The sequence below is a fragment of the Myxocyprinus asiaticus genome, chromosome 37, assembly GCF_019703515.2.
Source record: "Myxocyprinus asiaticus isolate MX2 ecotype Aquarium Trade chromosome 37, UBuf_Myxa_2, whole genome shotgun sequence".
Taxonomy (NCBI): Eukaryota; Metazoa; Chordata; class Actinopteri; order Cypriniformes; family Catostomidae; genus Myxocyprinus; species Myxocyprinus asiaticus.
The window spans coordinates 25,624,942-25,650,919 of NC_059380.1; positions in this window are offsets into that span (position 1 = coordinate 25,624,942).

Below are 25,978 nucleotides of genomic sequence, written 5' to 3' on the forward strand. Positions count from 1 at the left end.
GACTCTAGTGGCTCAAAGGGGGCTCCACGAAGGCCCAGGAGGACCTTTTGAGAAGTAAGGGCTGTAAAACCCTTTCTTCATCTCGGCTGGAGGGACAGGCTCTATCGCGCCCTTGCGCAGAAGGGTCGCGATCTCCGCACGCAAGGTGGTGGCGTTCTCGCCCCTCACCGAAGTGAAGTGGATGCTGCTGAACCAGGGCGGGTGCCTGGCGAACTGAATCGTGTAGCTGAGTCGGATGGTCCTGGCCAACCACCTGGTTGGAAAGTGCTAGCCACGTGTCCAAGCTCCGGGCGAGGGGCACTAAGGGGACGATCGTGTTTAACGTACCTGTGGGTGGGGACTTGCGGAGGGAGGGAGCAGGGGATGCAACGTCGAGGAGCCTCGCTTCGTCTCAAACTCGTGGCTGCACTGAGGGGACCCTTGGAGCACTTACCTTGCTCCATGTACCTGGCATCGGGGGGGTCGGCGACGGGGGAGGAGGAACTTTTTGACCATTCTCGTAGTCTGTTACAACCACCTGGCAGTGGGTGTGAGTGTGGTGCAACCAGACACACGAAGGCAGGGGGCCCGCATTCGCGCCATCTAAGGGAGTGAGGAAACTGCTCTTTTGAGAATGTGGGTACTGCAGCCCGTTCGGGGTGCGGTGAACATAAAAGAAAAGGAAACCTTAGATTTACCTCCCGGCCCTCCATCGGGGGATGGAGTAGTCTGGATACCAGCTCCGGGTTTGCAGCAGACATATCACTACCTGGGCCATCCATCTCAGGGGCGCTTAGGAGCCTTCTGGGTCCTCGTGCCGGCCCATGAGGCGGGGGGCTCTATGCTGGGGCCGAGAACTGGGCTCGGGCTGAGGCGGAGCCACCTGGGCTTTTGCCGCCACAGGGGGACGCCCTCGGCTAGCAGACAGGATATGGGATCTTGAGCCGCGCCAGGGCAAGATGTGTTGTATAGCCTCCCGCTCCGGAGCTCCGAAAGGGACACTAAGCTGGCCCTGGGGCAAGCTGGCCTCCTCTCTGAGCTCGCCGGGAGCAAACGAGCGTGCTGGGGAATGGGAGGTCCGTGGGGATTTACCTGGCAGAGCCACGCCCACTGAAGCCCCCAAATCGCCTCCAGCGCCAGCCGGGCGGCCTCGTACCCGGAGGTAAAAGGCGAGGTGCAGGGGGCAGCTAGAGTGGCTTTCCCCCGGAAGAAGGAAAGCCGTGACCGCAAGGTTGCCATGGTCATATTCTCGCAATGAGAACATGAACCATCCACGAACACTGCCTCAGTGTGATCGTTGCCCAGACACGTGAGGAAGCGCCCATGGCCATCAGAAGTGGTGAGATAGCGACCGCATCCAGGAATCACACAAAGACAGAAAGACATCTTTATAAAGATGCGTCTTTAAAAAGACGTTCAACGTCAATGTGTGTGCTCTAATAGAGAAAATATACTCTTTAGCAGGAACATACACTTTTTTAGCGCTGTCGAAGCGCCCAGGGGCGAAATCGGCACTTGTCGTGCAGAAGGAGAGAAAGCCGCTGGAAATACACCGTATATCCAACAGCATACGCTTCTAAGAGGTGAATGGAACAGCAGTAGTATTCAGCTCACTGATAGTACAACCGCTCGGCTCCGAAGAAAAAAATCTGAATGAGTGGTTGCGAGCCAGCTCCTTTTATACCCGTATGTCTGGGGGAGTGGCATGCAAATTCCACTCACCAATTCTCATTGGCCTTTTCTCAAAGATCTGAGGTGTTTGGGGCTCCCAAGGGTGACCATAGTGTCACTACATCAACACAACGTCGAGTGAGTGACAGAAGGGGAATCTGAAATACTGCCCATCCCTGTGCACAAGGTCAGTTTCACTAGCTGCGATCAGAATGTTCAGTCTATTAAGGGTAAGGTAATGTTTGTCTCTTAATACACATTTACCATAAGATCAATGAAGATTATTTATCATGTATGTAACAAATGATCACATAATATACAGGTATTTGTACCATTGTATATATTGGCTCTGTTCCAAAATCTAGTGAGCTGCCTTGCTGTGTACCAATTTTGTGTCTGGAGCGTGATTATGTGTTAAAATGCTGCCTACATAAGCAGCACACTGGGTTTTGGAATATAGTAATATGTTGCTTATTTAAACATTAATACATACTGTACATTCAACACATTATACATAAAGGCATAAGTTTAACAGAGAATCAAAATCAAATATATCAAATCTTTAATGAAGTATATCTACTACCTTTGCACATTGTTGATTTGATTTGAAATACATGTTAAAGTAATTCACTGAAGAGAAAATCAAATATTCCACGCACAGAAGTGACAGTGGTCTCCAATTAGTTCATTTTAGCCCCATTTAACCTCCCAAATGACAGAGAATAAGTGGGAATGATCTCATGTCTGAATCTCGGGGGCTGGATTAGTGGTCATTATAGTTATTACATTTCCCCGGCACCCCCACCCATCTTCTCCCCTCTGCCATCAGACAGATCAAGTTCCACACTGGGAGAATAGACGATTATCCTGCGGAGGGATGGATGGCATTCCACACTGGCCCATATTGCAGGGTGATGACAGGGTGAAGTCTACTAAGTGCAAAAATGCTATGGGTCGCTTCATTTGAGATGCAAAGATGCATTTTATTCAGTGACATCAATATTTTTCAAACCATGCAGATGTGCAATATTATAAATTGTAGATTGGAATGAATTGTAATACAATGCTGCCTTCTTTCAGTTTACAGATTACTTTAATGACGATATTCCTTGCATGTTCAAACATCTCAAAAATCCCTATACAACCAGGGCCAGCGCAAAGAGTGGTGCAATCCAGACTGATCTCACAGTTAAAATTGGGAATTTATCTTAAGCTGAAATCAGTCTGTGCTTACCAAAATGCGAAACACTGCCCCCAGTGGCCAAAGCGGTAAGTCTTCTTTGGTGTATGGGCACATGTGAGCACTATTTTCTGGGTAAATGTCCACGGAGAGGTGCCAAAAATGAGTTGTGAAGCGAGCTGTTCAGGATGTATTTTGCACCCGAACCCAGGATTTAGATTTTACTTTGGTAAACCTACTATAAAAAGGAAAAATGAATAGATTAAAATAACTAATCATGATTAATCTCATTTTTTTTTTTTTTTTTTTTTACATTCTTTATCAAGGATAAAAAACTACATCTGTGTAATGTCTGCAAGTTTTACAGTATAAATTGTGGCACTCTTAGCAGAAAATTTGTGGTACTTGGTGATTCTGTCAATGTTTTTTTTTTTTTTTTTTTTTAAGTGACTTTATAAATATTATTGATTATGCTAAAAGACATCTAATATAATACAAGTAAAAAGGAACAGTTTTGAGGTTTGGTGTCAATGATGGGTTACTTGAGTCTTACTAATGGGGCTATAGGGGTACATATAACAAAATGTCAGTAAACACTGTATTATTGTACAGCAGTCCTTCAATAAAAAATAAATTAAATAAAAATATTTAAACACAGTGAACTATGGAGTAGTTATCTTACCTGGCTATATAACTTGCCTAACACTAACTTTGCACACTAATACAAAGACAATAACAATATGTTTTTCTTTTGTAAGCCCTATCTATGCTGGCAGCATACAACACATATGAGAACAACCAGTGTAGTCCGAACAAATGATTGACTCATGAGCCAGTTCTTTTTAGTTGAATCAGTCTAATGAATTACTGAATATGGCAGAGCAGTTACAGAATTAACATCTGTCTAATTTACTGAATTAATTAATGACAAGATTTAGTTACTGATACGTATTCACAAATGAGTTTTGTTGTAATTAATGGTATTTTTATATAAAAAATAAAAATAACCTGGTCTCATAGAATCAAGGTACCAGAAATGACTAAAGTTCAGCCAAGAAACTCTATGTGGCTTAAGCCGATAGGTTATTTGAGCTTGTTATCTGTTAGCAAATTGGCTCGCTTACATGTGACATGTTAAGCCAGTCGCCTCACATGGTGTAAGCTGATTGGTCCTGAAATATAACCGGGTAGTCAATCGACTTGCATCTCTCTATTTGTGTAACATTTAAATTGCTCAGTTTCACTGCAGTGCTCTGCAAGATTTATTTCTCTGAAACCCACCTCCACCCCAGCTGCACTGGTCTAGATCTGCTACATGGGGTTGTTTGTAATGTCTATATGTGCAACATCCTGTTCACACATGTTCGATGCAGCATGTCTTGTGTTTTGTCTAATTGTGCTGCAGCAGCAGCATGTTCTCATACTTAACTCAGTGTGTCTGTGTATTTTCTAGCAGTAGCAAGTCTCAGTACTTGCTCTGCAGCAGCAGATCCAGTCTGCCAAGACCAATACCTTATCAATATGTCATACCCACATTAACATGCTAAATATTTCCAAGAGTTGTCATGCCAGAACCACATTTTAGCTAAATTAGTTTGATGCGCCTATTTCTATGTATTGCAGCAATTAGTGAAATTAACACTAGTGGTAATACAACAAGGAGTTATATTTGCTTTCACACAAATCATGAGTAAAAGGGCAGATTATGAGTTCATGAACACTTACTTTTCACTCTGTTCCTCACGTCTTATGACATTTTACTGTAGCGCTTGACATAAGAGGATGCATTTTAATAGTTGCATATTTGGTATCACAGAAATGGCACAAAATAATGCAGTTCCTTCAGCAATTGTGTTTTTCACCTCATATTTGCTTTTATGACACTGTCGATTAGGTTTAGGTTTACGGTTTATGTAAAGGAGGTAGGTTTTGTTCATTTAAAACTCGATAGAGCATTAACCCTAAAAACCTCATCTGTTTGTGTAACCCTACCCTAATCCTCTTTTAACACCACACATTTAACATTTCACCTCAGAACTCCCATGACACGTGTAATGAACCACGTAGTTTCATTTAGCAAATATCTAGCCATAGTCACGTAATTTTCATGAAATCAGGCTAATAAAATACATTGAAACATTTTATAAAAATGATATTGTTTACCATGTAGTTAGGAGCAATTTTGGTGCTCACTTTCTGCAAAAACAGAATTCTGTAGGAAAAACTGCTTGAAGTCATGAAGCTATACCATGAAAACATGATTTGATATACAGTTGGTTCATAGCACACTCAAAAACTCAAACCTTTCTAAATCTTGCCTAATAGGTATAAACACATTCACAGCCATTTACCAAAACATTTCATATTACCTACTGTACCCATGTATAATTATCTATATTTTTCTGCCTCATTAGTTATTGTCCCAAATGGAATTACAGAAATGATTGTTTCCAAACAGGCTTCCTAAACACTCCTATTGCCAGCTCCCTTTCATTGGTTGAACAAACGGGTATCCAAAACTCACACCATTGATTTATGTTCCAATGTTGGGCTTGTCGTGATTCTCAAACAAATAGGGCAATGTTTTGATAGTGCCATAGTTGTTTCTGCACATTAAACTGGGCTAGGAGAAAGTATTTTAACATTATAAAAATTACACTTCAGTTTTAAGACAATTTATGCTAAATTAAGAATGAAAAGATACTGAGTAAATTTCCTAAAAAGACAGCTTGCTTGTTAAGCACTTTGAAACTGTCTTCACATCAGACATCACCCAGATTTTAGTAATCTTCAGGAGGAAGTTTGTGTCATGGTTCTGCTGAGATCAGTAGAAAGCAGATATGACTGCTGTGTTAGTCACAAATAGAGGAACAGTGATGGAAAAACCAGCGGCCTCCATCTGTATCCTTTCCATGGTGCTTTATGACGGGGACTCCACACAAAATTTATATTTTATTTAGTTATATTTATATATATTTACATTTATATTTGATAGTTTTCCCACACTTTTAATACAAAACATTCGGCTCAATGTTTTCATAATTTGATATGCACAACACCTGAGATGTACTCTATACCAGTGATTCTTGACTGATTTTGCTCCACAACCCATAATTTATATTGGACAGATTATATAGAGCTTCTAAATCAGATATGTGTCAAAAAATCTGATCTGTGCATTAAGCCAGTGTATATACTGCTTTAGATGGCCCCTCCTATGTCTAAGGGATTTTTTTTACACTCATTTTATTGTCTGCCAGATTAAAATCGCATGTCAGATCACTTAGAAAAATAATAGCACACCTCTCCTTAACAAGCCTGTACAATTTGAGGTATCATTCATATCAATAGTACAACTATGCATTTAAGTTTAATACTTAGGGTTGGGGGTTTGTTCAAGTCCCTAATCTTAGGTATGAGCAATAGTACTAGTTATGCTTGATTTACCTAGCACACTACTAGTTTGGAATAAATGTGTACATTTTCCGTTTCTTTATTGTTGCATGACATTATGGAATGTTTATTGTTATCATGTAAATAAGGCTCTGACATGTATGGATTCAATCTCAAATATATTGCAGTAACACCTCTCTAAGTGAATATATTGACATAAAACAGACAATTAAAATAACTTTATAGCTATGGGACATTTCTCGTTTGGCGAACATCCACATAAGGTCTATGAACGTGCTAACAAACACTCACTAGGTGTTGTGGTCCATAGACAGCAGATGGTCGCCTCTTACTAGGAGAAAAGATTGAGTTTCACATTAATATTTCAGTGAAAGAGAGTGAATCTGACTTACTATGCATTTGTGTGAGTGAGAGAGGGAGATATGCCGCACATGCCTGCAAACAGATTTTCTGACATTTGCACATAGTAATCCTGATCTGTTTAGCACAATCTGCACGTGCTTGGTGGTATCAGATAGAAATTCTCATCCAGTTGTGGAAACACATTGACTGACTTGAGCTGTAACTCCATAGATGAAAAAAGCCTGTATTATATTTGTTTTAAAGAAAAAAATTATTACTTTAATTAATTTAAAAAGCACTTACATAATGCAAAAAATAAAATACAAAAAATAAATAATAATAATAATCTTAAATCAGTCTCTTGTTTCCCAGTAAAAAGGGCACTTGTTTTTAGATAATTTTTTTATTATTATTATTTTGTTAAAAACACTGACTAAATTTAGTTAAAAAGCTGAAGTGTGTAATTTCTGTGCCAATGGAATTGCAAAAATAACCATTGTTTTCAAACAGATTAAAAAAAAAAAATCCCATCTTCCATTGGTTGTACAAACAGATGGTGCTGCCCTAATCTCACAACACTGGCTGAGTCAGTTTTGCTGTGTCCAGCAGGACATGTTGCACAGTCAAACAGAAATATTTTGAAAGTGCTACAGTGTTCCACTTTTAGGTCAAATCAATGTACCAGTATTGTAACATTGAAAAAATTACAGACATCAGCCAAGCTATGTTCCCTGAAAACAAGTCTTATTATCATTGTAAATTATAAATTTACAAATAAATTGATATTCATAAACAGTCTGTGGACAGCGGGACTAAGTTGTGAAATTTTAAATAATACCAAGCGATAGAATTATTATTATTTTTTTAATCAAATGTTTTATTATGTTCCAAGAGTGTTGATTATTCATGTTTTTGAGACATTACAGACATTACAGCTCAGTAAATCTGTCTTGGAACAATTTGTTTTGGGAAATGCACAAATAAAAAAAAAACTCTACAGTACAAATAAAAATTATTTGACTTGATTTGACTTTGTTACAATGTTTTTTCTACTTTGGCAACAAAATCTCAATGTTCCTATCTGTCACTCACTCGATGTTGTGTCGATGTAGTGACATTAGGGGTCACTCTTGGGAGCCCCAAACACCTCTTCTTTTTGAAAAAAGGCCAATGGAAATTGGCAAGAGGAATTTGCATGCCACTTCCCCGGACATACGGGTATAAAAGGAGCTGGTATGCAACCACTCATTCAGATTTTCTCTTCGGAGCCGATTGGTTCTATTCGTTGAGCTGAATTCACCAAGTTCATTCACCTCATCTGCTGGATTTATGGCGCATTTCAGCGGCTTCTCCCCCTCTTCACCCATGGACTGCAGAGAACGCCCCTGGGCGCTTCGGCAGAACAGCAAAAAGAGAGTATATTCTAAAAGAGTATATTTTCAACTCTAAAAGAGTGGCACACACGGAACGTCTTTTTAAAGATGCCTTTCCGTTTGTGTGTTATTCCTGGTTGCGGTCGTTATCTCTCCGCTTCTGACGGCCACGATCACTGTCTTACGTGTCTGGGCGCTGCTAACGTGGAGACTTCATTCGTGGATGGGTCTTGTCCTCATTGCGAGAACATGACCATGGCAACGTTGCGGTCGCGGCTTGCCTTCGTAAGAAAGCAAGCCACCCCAGCGGCTCCCCGCCTCGGTCCTTTTACCTATGAGTATGAGGCCACGTCGGTTTGCACTGGGGGCAATTTGGGGACTCCAATGGGACCACCTCCGCCGGGTAACCCCCCACGGACCTCCCATTCCTCAGCATGCTCGCTTGCCCCGGTCGGGCTCTCAGATGAGAACGCCGGCTCATCTCAGGGCGAGTTCGACCTCTTATTCGGGGCCCGGGAAGACGATGAGTTATCGAGCGCTGCATCGGAGAGCGGGCTCGTCCATTCTGATGCGGAGGCTTCGGCAGGGCTTCCCCCTTCGGGCGTGGTCGCCCAGTCTCAGGCCGATGCGGAGATGACGGACATGCTTTCCCGGACAGCTGCGAGTGGCGGGCTAGAGTGGAACCCTCCACTCTCCCCTGAATCCTCGCGGCTCGATGATTGGTTTCTGGGCCCAGAGCGCCGCGTACGGCTGCACCCCTCCCCGGTTCCTTTCTTCCCGGAAGTGCATGAGGAAATGACAAGATCGTGGGGGACACCTTTTACCACCTGGTCCCGACCTTTCAGCTCCCCCGCTCACACTACCCTTGATGGTGGGGCGGCCAAGGGGTATTCAGTGATCCCTCAGGTGGATAAGGTGCTAGTGGTGAACTTGTGCCCACAGAGTGCCATCACCTGGCGCGGGCACCCGAAGCTCCCGTCCAGGAACTGTAGGTTTACATCATCTCTGACGGCTAAGGCCTACGTTGCCGCTGGACAAGACGCCTCCACCCTGCACGCCATGGCTCTCCTGCAGGTACACCAAGCCTAGGTGCTGGCGTGGAGCCCACCGCAGGAAGCAGACGCCACATGGCTGGCCACCAAGAACCCTAGGAAGACTTTGAAGCGCCCCTGAGGCGGGCGACCCAGGGGCGAGGAGACCCACTTCCACGGAGCTGGTAGACAGACCACTCCATCCCCCGGTGGAGGGCCAGGAGGAGAATCTTTTGTTTCATTTTCCGCCGCATGCCCAAGGGGCTGTGGTACCCGAAACTTCAACAAAAGAGTGGTTTCTTTGTTCTCTGGGTCACATGTCAGGTGTGCATGGGCGTCGTCACGACCACCGTCCACTGTCCCATTTTGGCAGGTTTGGCGCCCCACCCCTGCGCGCCCAGCTGTGGCACAAACATGCCCACACTTGGTTGGTTCCGATGGACTGCGGGGACAATAATCCTCCTCTCCCCTCCCCGGCCAATCTTATGGTGGGTATAAGGAGCCAGGTAAGTGCTTCGATGTCCCTAGACTCAGCAAGACCACGGGGCTCGAGCCCCCTCGACGTGGCACCTCAGGCTCCGCCCCCCCATGAGGCCCCACCCGTCAGTACGTCCGACGTGATTATACCCTTGGTTCCCCTCGCCTGGAGTTTGTACGCGTGACTCTGGCTTTCCAACTCGTCGCGATGACTGACCCGGACCGTCTGATTTGGCTATGCGATTCAGTTCGCCAGGCGCCCGCCCAGGTTCAGCGGCATCCGCTTCACCTCGGTGAAGGGCGAGAATGCCGCTACCTTGCATGCGGAGATCGCTACCCTTCTATGGAAGGGTGCGATATAGCCTGTCCTTCCAGCCGAGATGAAGAAAGGGTTTTATAGCCCCTACTTCATTGAACCAAAGAAAGGCGGTGGGTTGCGGCCAATCTTGGACCTGCAAGTACTGAACCAGGCCTTGCACAGACTCCTGTTCAAGATGCTGATGCAAAAATGCATTTTAGCGAGCGTCCGGCAACAAGATTGGTTCGTGGCAGTAGACCTGAAGGACGCGTACTTCCACGTCTTGGTTTTACCTCATCACAGACCCTTCCTGCGGTTTGCTTTTGAGGGCCGGGCATACCAGTACAAGGTCCTCCCCTTTGGCCTGTCCTTGTCCCCTCGAGTCTTCACGAAGGTCACAGAGGCAGCCCTTGCCCCGCTAAGGGAAGTGGGCATCCACATACTCAACTACCTCGATGACTGGCTGATCCTAGCTCACTCTCGAGAGTTACTGTGCACACACAGGGACCTGGTGCTCAGGCACCTCAGCCGTCTAGGGCTTCGGGTCAACTGGGAAAAGAGCAAGCTCTCCCCGGTTCAGAGCATCTCTTTTCTCGGCTTGGAGTTAGACTCAGTCTCGATGACGGCACGCCTCATGAACAAGCATGCACAGTCAGTGCTGAACTGTCTGAAGGCGTTCAGACAGAAGACAGTGGTTCCACTGAAATTTTCCAGAGGCTCCTGGGTCATATGGCATCCTCAGCAGTTGCCACACCGCTTGGGTTGATGCATATGTGACCACTTAAGCACTGGCTTCAGACTCGAGTCCCGAGATGGGCATGGCGCCGTGGGACACATCGCGTGGTCATCACACCGATCTATCGCAACCTCTTCAGCTCTTGGACCAACCTTGCATTTCTACGGGCAGGGGTTCCCCTAGAGCAGGTCTTCAGGCATGTCGTGGTTACGATGGATGCTTCTAAGATGGGCTGGGGCACCATATGCAACGGGCACACAGCCGTCGGCTCCTGGATTGGCCCACGGCTGCATTGGCACATCAACTGCCTCAAGTTGTTGGCAGTACTGCTCGCCCTGCGGAGGTTCCGGCCATTGATCCAGGGCAAGCACGTGTTGGTCTGAACAGACAACATGGTGATGGTAGCGTACATCAACCACCAAGGCGGTCTATGCTCCCGTTGCATGTCACAACTCACCCACCGTCTCCTCCACTGGAGTCACCAGCGCCTCAAGTCGCTACGAGCCACTCACATCCCAGGCAACCTCAACACCGCAGCGGACATGACAGGTTACGCTCAGGGGAGAGTGGAGACTCCACCCCCAGGTGGTCCAGCTGATTTGGAGTCGATTCGGTCAAGCACAGGTAAACCTGTTTGCTTCCCGGGAATCCTCTCACTGCCCGTTTGGTATGCCCTGACAGAGGGACCCCTCGGTATAGATGCACTGGCACACAGCTGGCCCCCTGGACTACGCAAATACGTGTTTCGCCCAGTGAGCCTACTTGCACAGACCCTGTGCAAGGTCAGGGAGGACGAGGAGCAGATCATCCTAGTAGCACCCTACTGGCCCATGCAGACGTGGTTCTCAGACATCACACTCCTTGCGACAGCTCCCCCCTGGTGAAGTCCCCTGAGGAAGGACCTTCTTTCTCAGGGATGTGGCACCAACTGGCACCCGTGACCAGACCTCTGGAATCTCCACGTCTGGCCCTTGGACGGGATGTGGAAGACCTAAGTGGCCTACCACCCGCGGTGGTAGACACGATCACAGAGGCTAGGGCTCCCTCTAGTGGTTAGGGCTCCTGAAGTGGCATCTGTTCGCTAAGTGGTGTTCTTCCCGACGCGAAGACCACCAGAGATGCGCAGTCAGATTGGTGCTTTCCTTCCTGCAGGAGAGGCTGGAGGGGTGGCTGTCCCCCTCCACCTTGAAGGTGTATGTAGCCGCCATTTTGGCACATCACGAGGCAGTGGATGGTAAGTATTTGGGGAGAAGCACGACTTGGTCATCAGGTTCTTGAGAGGCGCTAGGAGGTTGAATCCCTCCAGACCACACCTCATGCCCTCGTGGGACCTTTCTGTAGTCCTACGGGGTGCTCCCTATGAGCCCCTAGAGTCAGTAGAGCTTAAGGCACCCTCTTTGAAGACTGCCCTCCTGACTGCGCTCACTTCCATCAAGAGGATAGGGGACTTGCAGGCGTTCTCTGTCAGCGAATTGTGCCTGGAGTTCGGTCCGAGTTACTCTCATGTGATCCTGAGACAGTGTTTGGGGCTCCCAAGAGTGACCCCTAGTGTCACAACATCGACACAACATCTTGTTCCCTCCATCAGGGAACGGAGGTTACGAAAGTAAGCAGGACGTTCTCTCTTTGCACTGTCAAACAAACAAGTGATAGCCAGAGCTGAAGCATTTTACCAATCAGAAATGAGCATAAATAATTCTGATTCAAAGTAATTGCCAGCATCATCCATCCACTGCCAACCATGTTAAAGTAAAATTATACATTATAAATTCTGAATCTATGTACTGATTATCATTGTCCCATGTCTGCCAAACATGTTGAGTGGTCCAAACATAATCTGCAGCCTGAAACTGAACTTTTGGTTGGATGTTAGGAGTGAATGCACTTGGCTGCATCTGAAATCTACAGGATGCTCTCTTGCTTCCTTTAGAGAATATCTGAACCTCCAGTGTGCTGTCTGTCAGTACTGGTCTCAGTACAGTTCTAAATGTACCATATTTTCATCCTAACTCCATATAAAGCCTATGAAAACAAAACATTTTCAGCTTTTGGATGAACCCATTTATTCTCAATATGATAATGTACAGTAAATATATGATTTCTAAGAAAAAAAAAGCTAAAGTACACATTAGTGTACATTGAGTTTATCAGCATGTCGTTTTGCGATAAATCACTCAAATATTGAAATGGGATATCGGATGAAAGTAGAGACTCAAATCCTTTGACTCAAACAGGTTTCAGTGTAAAAACTTAATGTTTCCTACCAGATGTAGTTTTGTTGGCATTTCTCCCAAAGACAAACTCCACTATGATTGGTGGCATGTTGTCTTGTCACTTAACTCTGTTCGTCGAAAATTTGACCCTTTAATGACAGCGCAGATCCTTCAAAACTGAGATAATTTGGTTTAAATGAATTTAAATTATGCGTTGCATATAGTGAAGCCAAAATACAACGTCCATGCATGTGGACGCGGGGTCGCACAATGTTAAAAGTCTTTCTCTTCCTGGAAAAAGGTCCAAAACTATTGATGACTCAGCCTGCACTACACATATTGTTTGTCCAGTCAAGTCCTTTCTACAATGATAATCTCTCCCCCTAATAGTACTTGTAACCAACGAGGAAGTATCAAATCATTGTTCATGGCTGTAATGTAACTACAAAAAAGAAAGGAAGAAAGGGCCATTTGATATGTCCTGCCCAAATGTTCTGTTTTAAGAGGAAATACGACAACACAGGAATGAAATCTACACTTGTCGAGCAAATTCATTTTCTCACAGTGAAACTGGAAAAACGGTTCATTTTAATTTAGCTAAAATCAGTCAGTGCTTAACGAAATGCCAAACACTGCCCCCAGTGGCCAAAGAAAGAAAATGAGCTCCATTTTCTGGGCGTAATGTCCACAGAGTAGCGCCAAAAACAAGTTGTTTTCAGCTGTAATGCAGTAAAGAGGAATGCCTATTTAGTAAACGGTTCCCCCAACCTAAAACTTAAACCTAACCATCAGTGGTGTAAAAATGTTATGTAAGAGGAAAAAATGCAACCTCCAAATCGCACTCGTCACTGATTATGCGAACGTGATTAGTTCCTGGTTAAATTTTTTTCAGTCTTCAAAGTCTTCAAAGTCTTCCTAGGGTTCTTGGTGGCCAGCCATGTGGCGTCTGCTTCCTGCGGTGGGCTCCACGCCAGCACCTAGGCTTGGTGTACCTGCAGGAGAGCCATGGCGTGCAGGGTGGAGGCGTCTTGTCCAGCGGCAACGTAGGCCTTAGCCGTCAGAGACGATGTAAACCTACAGTTCCTGGACGGGAGCTTCGGGTGCCTGAGTCACTGTAGGTCATTTGAATGTAAGGTTTCGCCCACCCTTCTGCAACAGATTTCTGAATGATGTTGTTTTCACTTCATTTCCTTATGTGGGGGGATTACGGGGCCAGTGCTGTGAGCCACATCTCAAGTCATTAGTGCCGCCAACCTTCTTCCCATAATGCTGGATTAGTGTTAATTCTCCTCCTGCAGTTGGGGAAAGAGAACAAGAGAGAGAGAGAGAAAAAAAAACTGCATGTTTGTGAAGGGGTGATTGAGTTTCTCGGTAAAAGCGATTTTTATGAGCAAAATTTGCAGCAGCCTTGTGAACATTGTTCGAATTGAGTTGGGGTTTGGGTGGTCTGGGAGTTAAATGGTTATTTCACCCAAAAATGAAAATTCTCTCATCATTTACTCACTCTCATGCCATCCCAGGTGTGTATGACTTTCTTTCTTCACCAGAACACATTTGAAGAAAAATAGAAAAATATCTCAGCTCAGTAGGTCAAGCTCAGTAAAATGCAAGTGGATGGTGATCAAACTTTTGAAGCTCCAAAAAGAACAGACAGTCAGCATAATCGTCATCCATATGACTGCAGCGGTTAAATTAATATCCTCTAAAGTGACATGATCGCTTTTGGTGGAATTTGAGCATTCCAAACGAATTTCCCTCTAGGAGAAATCTCATGCTTTTAAATATTTGTCAAACACATTTGTTGTTACAGGGAGAGCTAAATAATAATAATTTTTTATTTATTTATATAGTGCCTTTCAAGGACCCATGAACGTTTTACAAAGCATAGGCAAAAACAGAAATCAACATATAAAGTAATTGCAAGCATGTAAGCAAGCATACATTATCAATCAAAACACACACAAAATAAAAATAATAATAATAATAATTTGAAGCCATCTACTATTAACTCATAATCCGTTTATTACTTCCAGAATTAAGATGGCTTTTTGTTAACTGTGTAATGTCATTTGGGATAGCTTTTACAACCGATAAGAATTCTTCAAATGATATAGGAAATATTGTATGAGAGCATAAAAAACTCATAATACACAATATTTCCATTTTCATCAAATAAATCAAGAACAATAATATGAAACTTTTTCCAAAGAAGCATTCTGTGTGGAGAGAAGCTGTGATAGAAGCAAATTTTCCTTCACAATAATGCTTGCTGGTGAAATCTTTACAATTTTCTATAGGGATTCTTGTGGAGTTGTGAGTGCATCTGCAGTAATTATTCAGTTCAAACGGGGTAGACATTCTTGTGCTTTTGAGGCTACCAGCCTTGTTTCTGCCACTCCCAATTTTTTTTCTCTCTCTCCTCCGTGATACCGTCATCTTTCCCTGCATTAATGTTATTAATGCCTTAGAGTTGATAAGTGCCACTGCAGAGACACGGTCAGAGATGTTGTGCATTAATTTAATCAATGAAGTATGGAGCAGAGACAACATAGTGAGTTACAGCAAAAACAAAAAACAAAAACAAAATTGCTGAGTTAGAACATAAGGCAAAAGTGAAACTATTTTAAGCACTGGGCATCTCCAATTGAATCAGGTAAACTATGTTTGTGGTTAGATGAACATGTGGTGCCTTTTTGTTTTGTTAGAGAAACCCAAAAGAAAGAGAAAGGAGATAATAGCATGAGAAAGGAGATAACAGCATGAGAAATAATTAATAAGGTGACTCAATTACTTAAACACTGCTTGTGAATATGGTAGAATGCCATACAGATGCCCAGTGAAATTATATAACCAGTCTGAACACACTCATATAGCATATGCTGCTACTGTTTCTTTTATGTTAATCAATGTAAAGCACTGTGTGTTTAATTTGTGTTTTTCTGACAAAAATTCAACACAAGATGTCTGTCTCTCAGTTTGAAATAAATTGTTAACACACACTGAAATTTACAGAATCAGAATGAGCTTTATTGCCAAGTATGCTTACACATACAAGGAATTTGTCTTGGTGACAGAAGCTCCAAGTGTACAAACAATACAACAACAAGACAGAAATAATAAAAAATAGAATAAAAATAAAAAGCGAATAGAGAATATAAGTATATATAGAAATACACAATAAGACAAAATATATATGCACTGATCAGCCTCAACATTAAAACCACCTACCTACTATTGTGTAGGTCCCCCTCGTTCTGCCATACAGCACCAACCCGCATCTCAGAATAGCATTCTGACCTCTCTCATCAACAATGCGTTTCCGTCCACAGAACTGACACTTAATGGATGTTTTTTGTTTTTGGCACCATTCTGAGTAAATTCTAGAGACTGTTGTGTGTGAAAATCCTAGGAGATCAGCAGTTACAGAAATACTCAAGCACTGTTGGTGCCCGTCTGGCACCAACAATCATCCATGTGATTAAATAATCAGACAATCATGTGGCAGCAGTGCAGTGCATAACATCATGCAGATACGGGTCAGGAGCTTCAGTTAATGTTCACATCAACCATCAGAATGGGGAAAAAATGTGATCTCAGTGATTTGGACTGTGGCATAATTATTTCAATAACTGCTGATCTCCTGGGATTTTCATGGACAACAGTCTCTAGAATTTACTCTGAATGGTGCCAAAAACAAAAAAACATCCAGTGAGCGGCAGTTCTGTGGACGGAAATGCCTTTTTGATAGGAGAGGTAAACAGAGAATGGCCAGACTGGTTCGAACTGACAAAGTCTACGGTAACTCAGATAACCATTCTGCACAATTGTGGTGAAAAGAATAGAATTTTGAGATGCGGGTTGGTGCTGTTCTGGCAGCACAAGGGGGACCTACACAATATTATGCAGGTGGTTTTAATGTTTTGGCTGATTGGTGTATATATACATATGTACAAATAAAATTTTTTTAAATACAGTTAGTGCAAGGGAATGTAATGGAAGAAGAGGTAGGATATGTTAAATAAATATAAATAGACTAAGCTGTGTATTGCACATAATTATTGCTCAATGGGGCAGTTTTAACTGTTCATGAGATGTATAGCCTGAGGGAAAAAACTGTTCTTATGCCTTACGGTTCTGGTGCTCAGTGCTCTGTAGTGTCAGCCAGAAGGCAACCGTTCAAAAAGATAGTGGGCTGGGTGAATGGGGTCCAGAGTGATTTTTACCAGCCCTTTTCCTCATTTTGGAATTGTACAGTTCTTGAAGGGAGGGCAAGGGGCAACCAATAATCTGCTCAGCAGTCTGAACTGTCCTTTGTAGTCTTCTGATGTCCGATTTCGTAGCTGAACCAAACCAGACAGTTACTGAAGTGTAGAGAACAGACTCAATAACTGCTGAGTAGAACTGTATCAATAGCGCCTCTGGCAGGTTGAACTTCCTCAACTGGTGAAAAACGTACAACCTCTTCTGGGCCTTTTTCACAATGGAGTCAATGTGGGTCTCCCACTTCAGGTCCTGTGAAATGGTAGAGCCCGGGAACCTGAATGACTCCACTGCTGCCACAGTGCTGTTCAGAATGGTGAGTGAGGTTAATGTTGGGGTGTTCCTCCTGAAGTCCACAATCATCTCCAGTGATATGTTGAAGATCTATGTGAAGATGGGAGCCAGCTAGTTGGCACAGGATTTTAGACTAGTGGGTGAAACACCATCTGGACCCTGTACTTTTCTTGTCTTGTGTTTCCAGGATACCCGGCACACATCCTCTTCACAGATCTTAAGTGCAAGTTGAGTAGCAGGAGGGGGGAGGAGGGTGGTTGCAGGAGGTGTTGGTGTTTGTGTGAAGTGAAGGTCAGAGCGGGTGTGGGGTGTGAGACTGCGCTTTTCAAATCTACAGTAAAACACATTCAGGTCGTCAGCCAGTTGTTGATTCCCTACAGTGTTGGGAGGTGGTGTCTTGTAGTTAGTAATGTCTTTCAGGCCTCTCCACACTGATGCAGAGTCATTAGCTGAAAACTTGTTTTTCAGCTTCTCGGTGTAGCTTCTTTTAGCCACACTAATCTCCTTTGCTCTTGGGGTGGCCAGTGGATTCACCAGCTGACATTCATGGCATGCCGCACACCATCTGCATACATCCCCGTGAATTCCCGGCCAATAAAAGAGGGCCATTAAATGGTGTAGTGTTCTTTCTTGCCCTAAGTGACCTGCCAAAGGATTGTGGTGAGCCGCCTGGAAAAGTATTTCCTGACGGCTCCTCAGGACTAATAACTGGGTTGTATTTTCATGGGTTTGAGTGTCCTGCATCACTCGATACAACCGGTCCCTAATAATAAAAAAATACGGATATGTGAGGGCGATGTCAGGCTGGAGCTGCTGGCCATCGATTACTCTCACTTGGTCAAAGGCGTGCCTAAGGGTTTCGTCACGTGGCTGCTCTAGAGGGAAGTCCCCCTCTGGGAATTCCCTAAGGGCAGGAATGTCGGAGGATTCCCCCCTGCGTCATTCTGATGCTGAGCAGATGCAGACAGCCCCGGCTCTGCCTCCTCAACCATCACGTCACACATCACACACTGTGTTTTTTGGTTTGCAGGACCCATCCACACACAATGCTTTTAATAATATTTTAAACCCCGGCCAATTGGTTCCAAGAATCAGTGGATGGGTGAGGCGGGAATTAACCGCGGCCTCCACTCTATGCTTTATTCTCTGAAATTGAATAACGGTAGTCACTACCAGGTATTTGTGAACATCCCCATGCACCCACCTCACCATCACCTTGTGTTTTGTACCCAAAGCCCCATCCTGAACCAAGCTGTGGTGGATCGAGGTTTGATTACAACCCAAATCAACCAGGGCTTGGTATGTACGGCCCTTAATTTTTACCGGTATCCTGTACGTCCCTGCTCAACCAGGGGCAGACTGTGGCGTGTCGGGGACCCGAATCCACGTCTCCACCTCCATCACTGGACACCGGTCTTGGACACGACCCGGCTCCCTGCAACCCCGACAGACCGGCCCAGGCTTCCTGGCTGCACTCGTGGCGGTGGACACATCAACCTGGGAAGGATGACAGAGAGGGGTAGGGGAGAGGGCTGGCGCATAGTGCATAGTGGTGGAACCACTCCCCGCTTCCAGGGAGTGGGTATAGGGCGAGAGGGAGGAGAGGGAGGGGCAAAAGGGAGTGAGAGAGAGAGAACTGGACTGCAGCTCGCCGGCTTCCGGGTAGGCCGCCATGTGGGCTTCGGCCAGCTGGACAGCGTCACCCACTGACGTGGGGCGATGGCACTGGACCCATTCCACTGTTCCTTGGGGCAGGTGAACGGTTAGCTGCTCCAGCACCATCAGGTCGATAAGATCCTCCACGCTGCGCCCTTCCTTGGCCAGCACCCGGCTGCGGCAGGCATCATGGAGCTGCTGGGCAGACACGAACGGGCGGCCGGCATCGCTCAAGGTGAGGGAGCGGAATCACTGATGGTGTTGTTCGGGGCTCTGGCCAACCCGTTGCAGGACAGCGGTCTTCAGCTTGACGTAGTCCAGATGATCCTCAGCTGGAAGTTGCTGCACCGCGAGCTGGGCCTCCCCGGAAAGCATCGGCAGCAGGTGGAGGGCCCATTGGGTTTGCAGCCAGCCGGAGGCAGTGGCCGACTGCTTGAAGAAACACAGGTATGCCTCCGGCTCATCCTGGGCACCCATTTTTGGGAGCAACAGCTGTGGCTTTATCACTGCTTCTGGGGCCGCGGTGCAGGAACCACCTGGAGCTAAGGCTTGGGCTTGGAGGAACTCCTGGAGGCATTGTCCTTGCACGAGGAGGGCTTGTTGGTGGGACTCCTGGATGCTGGCCAGGGCACGGATTACTTTGTCCAGTGGTGAGGGGACCATGGCGACCAGTCTTCTTCCTTATACAGGTCACGGCACCAGTGTAGAAGTATCAACAAAAAGGAAGCAGGAAGCGCCATGTTTCGCATCATTAATCACCAGGTGATGGCCCTTACCGCTTCCTCTCTCCCCAGTGACAGACACAGGACCATGTCCCGCTTCAGATATGCTTGAACAAAACAGCTGCGCCTCCGACTAAAATGTCCAGCAAAATGTCCGAATAGTCAAAAACCGGGAAAAGATTGTCTGGTATGTGCTGCCAAATGTTCAGCAGTTCGTCCCTGGTAAAACTGTTTGGAAAAAATTTACTTAACATAGGGCAAACAAACAAAACAACAAAAGAATTGGAGAGCTCCACACCGAGGTGGCCATCCGCAGCGCCATCTTGTATCTTATTACACTCAAGTCCATGCTGGTTAAAGGTAAAGTTCACTGAATAATGACAATTATGTTATTCTTTACTCAGCCTCATGTTGTTCAAAACCTCTATAGCTTGATTTATTGCATGGAACACAAAATGCCAAGTCTTCTGAATTCTTACAATGGCTTTATGTGAGGAGCAGTCCAAATGTTGTTCTTTGTTGATAATTTTATCTCTCGCAGTAGCTCTTGCATCTCATTCATGTTCACATACATCATGTTGATTTGACATCAGTGGCACTAAATGGCATTAATTCCCACATGTCTTGTAATCAGGCATGACACACCAAGTTTAAATACTGTATATCATATATGAGTGAATGAGAGGAATGTCAAACCTGATTTGCTCTAAAGCCATTTGACTCATTTTCTTCTGTGGAACACAAAAGCAGAAATGTTGAAGAATGTACTGGTCACTCTTTTACATGGAGCCTGGCACTGGAGCCTTTAAGCTGTGAATTGCATTGATTCAATCACTAATCATTCACAATGATTTGGGAGAGATTCGGGGAGGCACAGGTAGGCACAGGTAGACCTGTTCAAGATGTCAAGATTATCTATGAAAAATAATTTTGTTCTGTTTCTCCCACAAAGCTGTTGTATGACTTCTGATTTGGATTTGGAGAAAAATAAGGGTGAGTAAATGATGACAGAATTTTCATATACTGTACACACTGTATGCATGCATTGCTTTCAGAATCAACATAAAAACGTAAACATAAAACAGCGTGTATATGTGAGTCTATGTGTGTGTGTCATGTTATTGCAAAGGGGACTGAAACAGCACTTAGAGAATGAAATGCCTACGGGTCTACTGGCATTTAAAAAGATGCAGTGCATGTAAGTAATTCATGGGCATTCACTGGCCAACAAGTGCACATGCTCCTAAAAGCTACATTACATAATCTCCATCTCAACCTCTGCTCTCAAGGGAAGTAAAATATGGAAATGAATGAGAACAGAGAAGACCTAACTTATTGATCATATTACAGCAGAGAGATTTTAACTTGTATTCAAGCCTCCATATATATATATATATATATATATATATATATATATATATATATATATATATATATATAAATAACAGTGGCGAATTCTCAGGGCCAGCAAAGCCTTCTCTGCTGGCCTAACATGCCAAATAAATAAATATTTTCATCCTTTCATTCTCAATCACCTTTTTGCCTATGTATTTTTAATCACTTTCCATTCTTAATTAATCCAGTCAGAATTTTTTCCTTGATGCTTACAAGCAAAGTGTGACAACTGTTTCACAAATCACATGCCCGAAGCAGCGCATGAGTTTGAGCTCCACCCCGTCAGGCCTTCATAATTTATTCAGAATCCCTCAACAGTGCAAACTGTCATATTCATCAGCCAATCAGACTGATTTATTTGTTCTTTGTGGGTGTGATCTTTAGGATATGTCCCGGTCAAGGCCTTCTAGCTGGCCTTGAGTGATGCAATTGCGCTTTAAGTGATGTACGTAATTCAAGAGCGAAAAGCGTAAAATCAAGCTGTCTGACGAGTCGGCTGTCATCACTGCTGGTATTGCCGTTGAGAAAGAGATCCTTATGGATTTAAAAACATGAGATGTTCTGCATGACCGTGTGATTGTTTAATTTATAAACAGGAAAGGAGGACTGATTTTCACTTTCAAGTAAATTGGTAAGTGCTTTTTGCCTTGTTATAGCAACATCAGGAGTTTTCTAAGTGTAAATAAGGCTGCTTGAGCATTCAGTTTCGGATCAAGTTTTGAAAAGTAGTGCTGCTTACCATTCAACTCGGAAAGTCGGATTTTAAAACTTCCTACTAGGAAAAGTGCAACTTGTCAGAATTACAAGTCAGAATTACAACTTGTAGGCTTGTGCAGAAATTCTCAACTCCGATTTCACCGAGATGCAGGTGCATGATGTCACACAAACATGTCGACACTCAGGGAGATATACAAAGTAAGTGATAAAAATTCACTTTATTAAGTAATATTGATAAATGAGTTCATTTCCACATTGCATGATATTAAAGCTTGTTTAACAAACGCCTGCAGAAACAGGTGTATAAAACATGGTAAATTATAATCTCTTTTGATAATCGTACACCTGAAGCACAAATGCTAGCACAGTAGCATTGTTTATCAGTTGGGTTGCTAGGAGACATCTCTAATGAGAGTCAAACCCCTGCTAAGCTAACGGAGCATTGCAGTTTTGTTTCTTAAACGTCATCTTCCGAATATCGGAGAATGGAATGCATTTATGGTCGGAGATATCAAGTAGGAATATCCCTCATCCAACTTGAATGGATCGCAGCATAACCATGTACCCTGACTAAATGAAATTTATTGCAAGCAACATTTAAATCGCAAATATTATTAGATAGATTTTTCCAGGTATTATAGAAAATTATGATTTTTGAATGCCTGTTCGGGAGACGTTCATTTCACAAAACAGTCATGCTGCAGTTAAAATTAGGCTTGCTTGAGCATTAAATGTCGTTTCTAGTTCTGGTTTTCGTGTGTGGACATGTTTTTAAAATACACATGTATATATATATACACATGTATTATTGTTTATCTGCTATCTTGATCCTCATCTATGTAGATGAGGATCATCTCCATTACATTAGGGGCTACAACTTGACAATAAGCAAAAACCATGAACAGGAACTAACCAAAGGGAGAAAAGGACTACAGGGGACTAGACAGGGCTGAACACCAAGGGGTCTAGATGACGCTGTAGACCAGGGGGTGTCCGGTGAGGCAACAGGAGACAACGGGGGTCCGGTGGATGGCTGGGAGAACAGTGCGGACTGATCATGGCAACAGGGGACTCAGAGAGCAGAGCCACGTGGGACTCAGAGGGTAAGGTGGCTGGGGACTCAAGCGGTGAGGTCAAGGCAGCCAGGGATTCAGTCATTGTGGCCATAACGCGGGATTCAGGCAAGGCAGCCACAGTAGGAGATTTTGCATACTCATCGGCCACCCCCATAATAGTCGCAAGGCGAAGTCAATGTACTGCTGGAGAGTCCAATCAATTCCACCTGCAATCATAAGGGAATAGATGGGTTTGTTTAGTCCCGCATGAAAAATTTTGAGGGAGAGCTCCTGGAACTCCACATGGTATAGCCGCATGAGGCAAACCGCTGGGTTCATGTAGTGATCATGTATTCTGTAACGTTTAAGCAAGCAGGAGCAGACAAAGATGATATAAAGAGAACCCAAGTGCAGTTTTATTATAATTCCAATGTGAAAACCAAAAAAGAAATAGAAGAACTAAACAAAAGACTGGACTAGAATATGAGTAAACGGTAACTGGACATAACATTACAATAACTTGATTTGACAATAAGCAAAAAACATGAACAGGAACTAACTACGAAGACAATGTTACAAGATCACAATACATGACAAGGGACAAGAGATCATGAGGGCTATAAATACACAGACATGGGATAACAAGATAACAAGACAACCTATTACAGGACAGAACTGATAACAAGATAATCAATGACAAACTAGAACTAATAATGAAATGACAAGACAATAAAACAAAAACAATCAAAAGACATAACACTTGGAACATGAGGGTCACATGACAAACAGGGAAATCGCGTGGCATACAGGAAACAGAAAAAGAAAACAGAACTATGACATAACATGGAATTTCAAAATAAAAGACATGACAAAATACATGAACAGAAATGTCTTGGTTATGATGTAACCCTGTTCCCTGATGGAGGGAACGAGACATTGTGTCGATGTAGTGACACTAGGGGTTCGATCTTGAGAGCCCCAATCACCTTTGCTTAAAATAGAAAAGGCCAGTGAAAATTGGCAATGGAATTTGCATGCCACTCTCCGCCCCGGACATACGGGTATAAAAGGAGATGGCGTGCATCACTCATTCAGATTTATGCTGAGGAGCCGATAGAGAGTCCTGGCCATGTCAGCAGCCGGTTCAGCGCCGCAGCAGGAGGGACACAACGTCTCATTCCCTTCATCAGGAAACAGAGTTTACATCAGTAACCAAGACGTTCCCTGTCAGTCACTCACTCGACACTGTGTCGACACTTCTCCCTAGTCCCATTAAGGGGGGAGAAGGAACTTACCCAAGTAGGCTACCGGCGGTGCCTTTCTTAATTTGCTGTTAAGCAATCTCTCTCTGAGCACTTTCTAGAATAGCGCTGGGAAGTGCTCTTCCCTCTCCAGGAAGGAGAGCACTATGGAGACCACATCCTGCCGGAGGGAGGTTAACATGTGGAGCATACCTCACATGGACTTACCAACGGGGAAGTACACATATGGAATGATACCACAGGAGGACCCTATCTATAGAGAGGGTACGCAGCACAGTGGCCAAGACAAAGAAAGCTCTGATGAGGGGAAACACAGGTTTCACCTAAGGGGGAAACCGAACAGTGGAAACTCATCATATGGGATTACCAAAGGGGAATCACCACTCATGGAGCACTGAGCCCAAGCACACGAGCTCACCTGAAAAGGGGAATACCACAAGTACTGGGCCTGGTGGCATTACTCCTCCACCGAGTTAGTCACCGGACAGTGCTAAAGAATTAAAGAGGCATCCGGAGTTCACCGGTACGGGGAACTGTTCTGGACAAAATGCGCACATTATCACCTTTGAAAAAAGGGAAAGGCACGCTGCAAGCAGTACACCCAACCGGCCGCATACTTGCGTAGCCCCTGAGGCCAGCTGTGCACCAAGGCATCCGTGCCGAGGGGGGCCTCGGACAGAAAGTACCACAGGGGGCAGTGAGAGGAGTCTTGGGAGGTGAACAGGTCTACCTGTGCCTCCCCGAATCTCTCCCAAATCAACTGGACTACGTGGGGGTGGAATCTCCACTCCCACAGAGCATTACCTGCCGCGAGAGCACGTCCACTGCACGGTTGAGGGCACCCGGAAGGTGAGTGGCTCGCAGAGACTTCACGGTCTGCTGACTCCAAAAGAGGAGGCGGCGGGTGAGTTGCGACATGCGACGCGAGCGTACGCCGCCCTGGCGGTTTATGTACGCTACAGTCGCTGTGTTGTCGGTTCGGACCAACACATGCTTGCCCTGAATCAATGGCTGAAGCCTCTTCAGGGCCAGCAATACCACCAGCAACTCTAAGCATTTGATGTGCCATTGGAGTCGGGGCCCCATCCAGAGCCCTGACACTGCTTTCTCGTTACACATGGCGCCCCAGCCCGAGTTCGAGGTGTCGGTCGTGACCACGCCGTGCCTTGAGACCTGCTGTAGGGGAACACCTGTCCGTAGAAATGGCAGGTTCGATCAAGGGCTGAAAGTCTGATGGCACTTTGGCATGATGGTCACATGCCGGGTGCCGTGGTGCCATGCCCACCTCGGGACTCGAGTCTGTAGCCAGTGCTGAAGCGGTCTCATATGCATCAACCTGTGGGGGAGAACCACCACCGAGGATGCCATATGCCCCAGGAGCCTCTGAAATTGTTTCACTGGCACTGCTGCCTTCTGCCTGTAGGTCTTCAGGCAGGTCAGCACTGACTGAGCACGTTCGGTCGTAAGACGTGCTTTGAGAGTGACCGAGTCCAACTCCATACCGAGAAAAGAGATGCTCTGCACAGGGGAGAGCTTGCTCTTCTCCCTGTTGACCTGAAGCCGGAGTCGGTCAAGGTGCTGAAGCACAAGGTCCCTGTACGCACACAATAGATCTCGCAAGTGAGCTAGGATTAGTCAGTCATCGAGATAATTGAGAATGCGTATGCCCTGGTCCCTCAGCGGGGCCAAGGCAGCCTCTGCGACCTTGGTAAAGACACGAGGAGACAGGGACAGACCGAAGGGGTGGACCTTGTACTGGTATGCTCATCCCTCGAAGGCAAACCGAAGAAAGGGTCTGTGTCGAGGAAGGATCGATACGTGAAAGTATCGTGGGAAAACCCACAGACTGAGGTATGTTGAGATTGTTAACTGTTACATGTAAGCTATGGTTCAGTAGCATTTA